The sequence below is a fragment of the Cupressus sempervirens genome, chromosome 10 (assembly GCF_028749045.1).
Source record: "Cupressus sempervirens isolate cs-2001-9-10 chromosome 10, ASM2874904v1, whole genome shotgun sequence".
Classification (NCBI taxonomy): domain Eukaryota; kingdom Viridiplantae; phylum Streptophyta; class Pinopsida; order Cupressales; family Cupressaceae; genus Cupressus; species Cupressus sempervirens.
In genome coordinates, this window is record NC_143127.1 from 839,425,996 (window position 1) to 839,433,588 (window position 7,593).

Below are 7,593 nucleotides of genomic sequence, written 5' to 3' on the forward strand. Positions count from 1 at the left end.
AAGAGCTACTAAGTTGTAACTAGTGAAACCTAAGTTATGGTTTGAAGGACTTGATTTACAGTCAAATGTTACCCAAGTATTGCTAGAAAAAACCAAGTCTAATGCACCCGGGTCATAGACATTGGGACCTGATCTTGCTATTGAAGATCATGGAGAGGCTAGTGGAACAAGTTCCAAATCAAAAGTACCTATGTTAGCAAGATATGTCACAAGACACCATGCACCTAATCATATCATTAGAGACAAGTTAGATGAAACAATGACAAGAAATAAATTGAAAGGTACATGTTTTCTTGTAGAATTTGAACCTAGATTATTTAAAGATTCTTTGGATTATGAAATTTTGATTGAAGATATGAATGAAGATATAGAAAAGATAGAGAGGAATAAGACCTGGCCTCTTGTTCCTAGACCCCAAGATAAAAATGTAATTTTCACTAAGTGTCTTTTTAGAAATAATTTTAATGAAGATAGATAAGTCTCAAGAAACAAACCAAGGTTAGTATGAAAAGGTTCTTCTCAAGAAGAAGGTATTGATTATGGTGAAACTTTTTCTCCTGTTGCATAATTCGAATGTTTTAAAAATTTATTTGTTTATGCTACACATAAATGATTTAAAGTTTATGAAATGGATGTAAAATTTGCATTCTTCAATGGAATTCTTGAAGAGGAAGTTTACATAGAATAACCTAAAGGTTTTTTACATCCTAGGAAAAAGGGCATGGTTTACAAATTTCACAAACTATTGTATGGTTGCAAGAAAGATCCTAGAGCTTGGTATGAAAGACTTCATAACTACTTGATAAAGATTGTTTTTTAAAGAACAAATAATAATACTAGCTTGTACATCAAAGAAGGACCAAAAAAGAAGATTATGTTGGCAAAAATCTTAGTAGATGACACATTGTTCATAGAAAATCATAATTTGTGAAAATATTTTTCAGAAGAGATGAGTAAAGAATTTGAGATGTCTATGTTTGGAGAGATAAAATTATTTTTTGGATTTTAGATCTAACAAAAGGAAGATGGTATGTACATTACTCAATCCAAATATATCAAGGAGATACTAAAAAAGTTTGGAATGGAAGATTCAAGACCAGTTGGAACACCTCTATCTATTGGGCATAAGATTTCTAAGAATGATGTTTCCAAAGAGGTAGATCAGAACATATATAGATCAATGATTGAGAAATTGCAATATCTAGTGTACACAAGGCCTAATATTGCATTAGCAGTTTGTCTAGTGACAAGTTTCTCTGCAAATCTTAAAGAAAATCACATGATAGAAATCAAGAGAATCATTAGGTATCTAAAGAGTACTAAAGACTATGAATTAGGGTATAAGATAGGACACAATTTGGATTTAAAAGCCTTCATAGATGTTGATTGGCTATGAAGTATTGATGATAGGAAGATCACAAGTGGTGGAGCATTCTTTCTTGGTAAATAATTAGTGTCTTGGACAATTAAGAAGTGGAATTGTGCATATAGTCTATAGCAGAGGTAGAACATGTGGCAATAACAATTAATTATTCCAATGTTGTTTAGTTCAAGCAATTGTTGGCAGGTATGAAGATAGAAATCAAGGATCTAGTGATTATCTTCTTTGATAACACTAGTGAAATGAATATATCAAAGAATCCTATGGTGCATACCAAAACCAAGCATATTTCTATAAAATATAATTTTCTAAGATAATTAGTGCAAGATAAAGATGCAATATTGGAATATGTGAATACTAAAGAAAAAATTGTAGACATATTCACTAAGCCACTACCTAAAGTTGTATTCTTGATCTAAGAAGTAAGTTATTGGTCATTCCCCTATATGAAGCTCACTAAATGAAGTTTAGTGATGCATCGACTCGAGCATGCTGAAGATCAGTCAGTTGATGTAGTATTGAAAAGGGCATATTGTACATGAATCAGTACATGAGATACGCTGATATTTACTAAATATTTTGTTTCACATGAGATGTCAAAAAGGGAGAGTTTTCTATCACATCACATAAATTTAGTTTATAAGATGTCAAAGAGGGAGAACTTGGTCTAATATCATAAAGGGAGATTTTGTTGTTAGAATAAGATTTGGAAGATAGTGTTTTGTTGTTTGGGGGAGAAATTGAAGGTAGAGGGAGTTCACATTGATAAAGGGAGTTCTCATGGATGATAATTATAATGAAACTAAGATATGTTCCTTACTTTATTCTTGCTCTAAAATTTCATTATATTATGACATGTTGTGTTTCCATCAATGCTAAAGAGGGAGATTGTTGGAAACAATTGGTTAATTATGTATTTTCTTTGATGTTACACATAATTTCATATCATTACCAGTCAACATATACCTAGCCCACTTAGGTGATAAAGATAGTTTCCTATGTCCACTAAGAATTCCATAGTTTTCCTAGTTTTGAAAATAGTGTCTACCAAGTTCACTTGGGTGATAAAGAGAACTTCATAGAAGATTGAGTGTTAACCAAGCTCAATCAATTACCAAAGGAAATTTGTGAATATTTAGTATTAACTAAGTTCATTTGGATAACATAAGAAAATCATTTCAAAGTTAGTGTCTACCAAGTTGGGTCGGCTAATGAAGGATTATCTTATTTTAGCATATTGTAATAGATTTGTTTGTTAGTTCTACCCAACTGAGGAGGTGAATATTAATTATTCTAAGTTGTATTCAAGATGACTTGACAATGTGTAAGATATAAATATAAATTCAAGTTGAGGATTGACTATGTGCAAGTGAATAGAATATTTAAAGATTTCTAGGGGAAGTGAAATAGAAGGATAAGAAGAATATCCTTATGGATCTACAAAGATACATTCAATAAAAAAGGGTCAAGTATAAAAGAAAAAATTGAGATCTATAATTAGTAATTTAGTTGCATAAAAAAGTGAGTAGTCTCATTGTTAATCTCTAACCATTGTAGCAATGATCTAAATCTCTTAATAGAGTTGGCTTAACAACTATTTGTAAATCCTCTAACAAGATGACATTTCTAGATTGAAGTGTCTAAAGACCTCTAACAAGGCAACTCCTAATAGGGTCACACTTAACAGTGCATTTTTTAATCTTTAACAAGGTTGGCTCCTGACAAGGCTCACTTCAAAAGAGTGAGAATCGTTAACTAATCACGATTTGTGGTTTTTCCCAAATTGGGTTTTCATGTTAAATTTTGTTGTTACTTGTGTTTATGCTATTTATTTCATGTGTATGTAACTAAGTTAATTAAGCTTAATCACATATAATATCTTAAAATTTACATGTTAAGAATTTGTGGAGCTACAGTTGCTATTTTAGTGCTTTCTAAGTTACAACATTTTCTAGTGTAAATTGAATGCATTTTTATTTTCCGAACATCAATATTTTCAGTGAAGTTTATGTTCTATGATGACATCTAAGGGATCTAGGATTTATTTTTGTGGTAACTAATTCACCCCTCCCCTCTCAATTACTCCTCTTATATTTCCAACAAGTTTAACCTTTGATTGAAAGGATTTTTATAAAAACTATTCACAAATATTAGAAAGAAAATAGTAGGGTTCTGATCTGTATGATTTAGGACTCACTTTCTTAGGTTTAGATCACTATTCAACTCATCTATTGATTCACTAATTTAAGTCTACCTTTGTCAATTCTATCTTTTAACTCACTTTGCAACCCTTCATGTAGTCAATCGTCTCCTTCCAAAAAACTCATGCCTACTAGTTAGATTCACTTATCAAGTTTAGCAACATTTTTTCAAACATTCTTTTCTCTTGCTTCGCTCACACACTCTCTAACTCTATGCCTCCTTAAATAGGTAATTCTAGCTTTGTGATTTTTCATGACCATCATAGATCTTAAGGTTTACGATCTAATTCATCTGGTTCATTGTATCTATCCATCTTCTTCTTTTCTTGAAACTTCTCACCCATCAAATTTGATCTTAGGTATTATACCTAATCCTCACCTTGAATTAAATGGTCCACCTCATTAATCTTATCTTAAAAATGGTTTCCATATCCCAAGAGATCAACTGAGTCAGTAGGAAATCATGATTGTTTTTACGCATTCAAAATGATGTTAGTGAACCAAAACTAAGTTTTGATACTCGGTCAATACTGAATTTCTCAGTCATGAGCTTGACATCAACACCATTACTTGGTTGATACTGATGCTCTATCAAAATCAAATTTTCTGAATACTTACTATGGCTCAGTTGACATTAGCATCACTTGACATTCCTTAGTCATTTACTCTATTTCTTGATCAAGCTTTATATAAGTGATATATCTTAACTTGTATTGTAAACAATTGAACATGAACATGATATAAGCAATCACTTTGTCTTATCAAAGTCTAACTAATCAAATGTCTATTGTAACTCCCTTTTCATAACTCAACCTGTCCTCCAAGTGCTATTGTTATGAGTAACTTTTAAATCCTCTTCATAAAAAAAATAGATATGACATTTAGATAATATAGAAAAATTTCTCATCAGTAGATTTGACATCAATGACAAAACAACAATTTTTCCAATTGCAGTTTCTGACACCTTGAATGTAAAACATGAGTGAAATTTTTGAAATACAAAAAAAGATTTATAAATAATATATGATAGAGAGGGGGGAGATACATTTATCTTAGGAAAAGAAAGATGTAAATTTACTAATAGAAAATCACAATATTTTAATTTAAAATAAATATATTTATGTTTGTGGTTTCATCAAAAACTCCTCTTTCTCTATCCTTAGATCGCTTAAAATCTTCCACCATGTTCAGAGATGTAGATCTCACAAAGAAAATTTATAGCATTTCATTATAAAGTATATAGAGTTATATTAATGGACTCATTTTTATTTCTTCTTCCTCCACCCAAATAAATTTCCTTTTTATTATAAAACCTATGCTTTTAAACTCACCATATAAGACATGCTTACTTTTCTAAATTTCATTCATTTCAATTTTAAGCAATTTATATGGTGGATGGAGAAGATTCATGATATCTATGACAATATATTTATGAATATAATATAATGAGGAAATATTATTTTAATATAACCAAAATGACCTAGTTCTAAATTGATTTTTCTCATACTTGACTTTGAGCATATATAGAGATATATTTTGTAAATAAACATGGTTTTTTGGAATTCCTCATAGGTGGTGGAGATAAAATTATGATAAATGTAAATGAACTGACTTTAAAAATTGGCAAATAATAGTTTAATATCTTTTGTGTACAAGCATTTCATATTTTCTTAACATAACATAGAAATTCAAATTTACAAATATATTTATACTTATTTTCTATTAAACAATAATCTTATATGTGTTGGTAAAAGAACTAGTCACTACACAATCTTTCTGTATAATGACAATGCTTTTCCTATGAGTAGTAACAACTATGTCAAAAGGTTGTAGAGACTGCATGATCAAAGAATTAGTTTTCCTCATCATTTTGCAAGGGAAGATCCCTTGTACGATAGAGTTATGAGGATTTTTTGTGAATTCATAACATGGAAGTACATAAAGTAGAAAGAATTAAAAAAATATGAACAAAATAAACCCCAATGTTAGACATATAGATACAAAGTAGAACTTCACAATAAATAGTAATTATAATGGATACTTTGTAGAAGATGCATTTAATATGTAGAAATTTTGAGAGAAGGAAAATACATTTTAACATATGAAGAAACATGTTAACTAACCACATTTAGACCAAGATACTGGTATATGATTGTATTTTATCATTTACATCTTTATAATGTAACCATTGGATTGCACCAATGTAAGAACATATCATTAATTGAACATATGAAGAATAGATAATAATAGCTCTCACACACATGTGCATGAGTGCCTGCATATGTACATGCATGCACATGTGTATGCACACACACACACACACACACACACACACACACACACACATAGCATGTCTTTGTGTATGTGTGAGTTGCGTGTGCACGTGTGCGTGTGTTTGTGTGTGTGTGTGTTTATATGTATGTATGTATGTTCATATGTGTTATATATGTATGTATGTATGTATGCATGCATGCATGCATGGATGTATGTATGTATGTATGTATGTATGTATGTATTCATCCTTTCTCTTTATTTGATTACTGTAATGCCCTGCCAAGGGATCCAAAGAATTTCACTAAGTTTACCAAGAATTTTTTTTTTTTAAACATGAAAGTAAAACCATTCATAAAATTCATGGAGGCAATAGCAACAATTCAAGTAAACATAACATACATAACAAGTTACATTCGTTAAAGATCCCTTAACATTGAATCACATCTAAATTAACTATTCATCTAACATCACATCCTTATGAAATAACAATGATGCATCTAATGTTCCTAATAATATACAAGTGTCCTTTTAGAATTTACATTTTAGAATGCTCAATCTTCCATAATAAATATCACAAGGTATGAAAAAGGCTAAGAGAATAAACATCCATGTAATTAAAGTACATCATCATTCGATATTAATCCATGATGCAATAACATAAATGAAACCACATGTCATACATGATACAACATCACAAAATATGTAAACATCCATCATAAAAGATAACCATCTATCACAAACATAAATAACTAAGTGCACGGTTCCTCGCAACCGTTAATAGCATCATTAGATCATCGTGGATCCTAGCCATCCCTCTGTGTGTAACATTCCAAAGCACCGAAGAGATCATCGGTATTAACATGGTAGGAATGTTACTCCTAAAATATCCTACTAACATGCAAAGTAAAGCATAAGATAACATCATCTAACATATGCAAATCATCAATATAAGAAACATACCAGTAAATACATCCATCATAAGGTATATCATCTATCATAATGCTCCAAGATCATAATGAAGATAAATACCAACCGAGAATACTCCAGCCACGATGTCTCGAATGGATCTCAAATGATAAGAGTGGAAAAACACTACCACCCAACTGCGTGGAACCTAAGTGGTCCACTCCCACCATGTTGAGGAGATAATCTCGAGTCCCAAACAAGATATCAATTCACAAAGCACAAATCTCTATAAGTCCAGGAATCCTAAAATTATACTAACTCAAAGGTTCCATCACACAAAATCGACATCTAATTCTGAGAGGCACACAAAACATGTAGGAAACCTACTATGCAAGCGAGAAAGTGTCATCACAATTATCATGTACAAGTTACCCTGGCAGTTAGCTAAACTCCACGGGTCCATACTGATCTCATGCGGCCACTAGTATCCTCTCATACTGACAAGGCATACTACAGAATGCAAGGTCGCAACCATGCATTCTCACTACTCCCATCCTAGCCTATACAAGCACTTAAGGCATGGGCAAGAACATCAAAACAATTATCTTTTTAGGTTCATTTAATCCCCATTTAGTGTGTAAATGTTATCACTTATTAACCAAACTTACAATGAGTTACCCTGGCAGCAACTTAGGGCCCCGGCCCCCATTGCAAGCCACTTCCTGACACTAGAAGTAGATTACCTACCCTAAGCTTATGGAATCATAAATTCACCATAGTCCTGTACAAGCGACTGTAAAGAAAATCCAAAAAATAATCCATAAAAAGAAT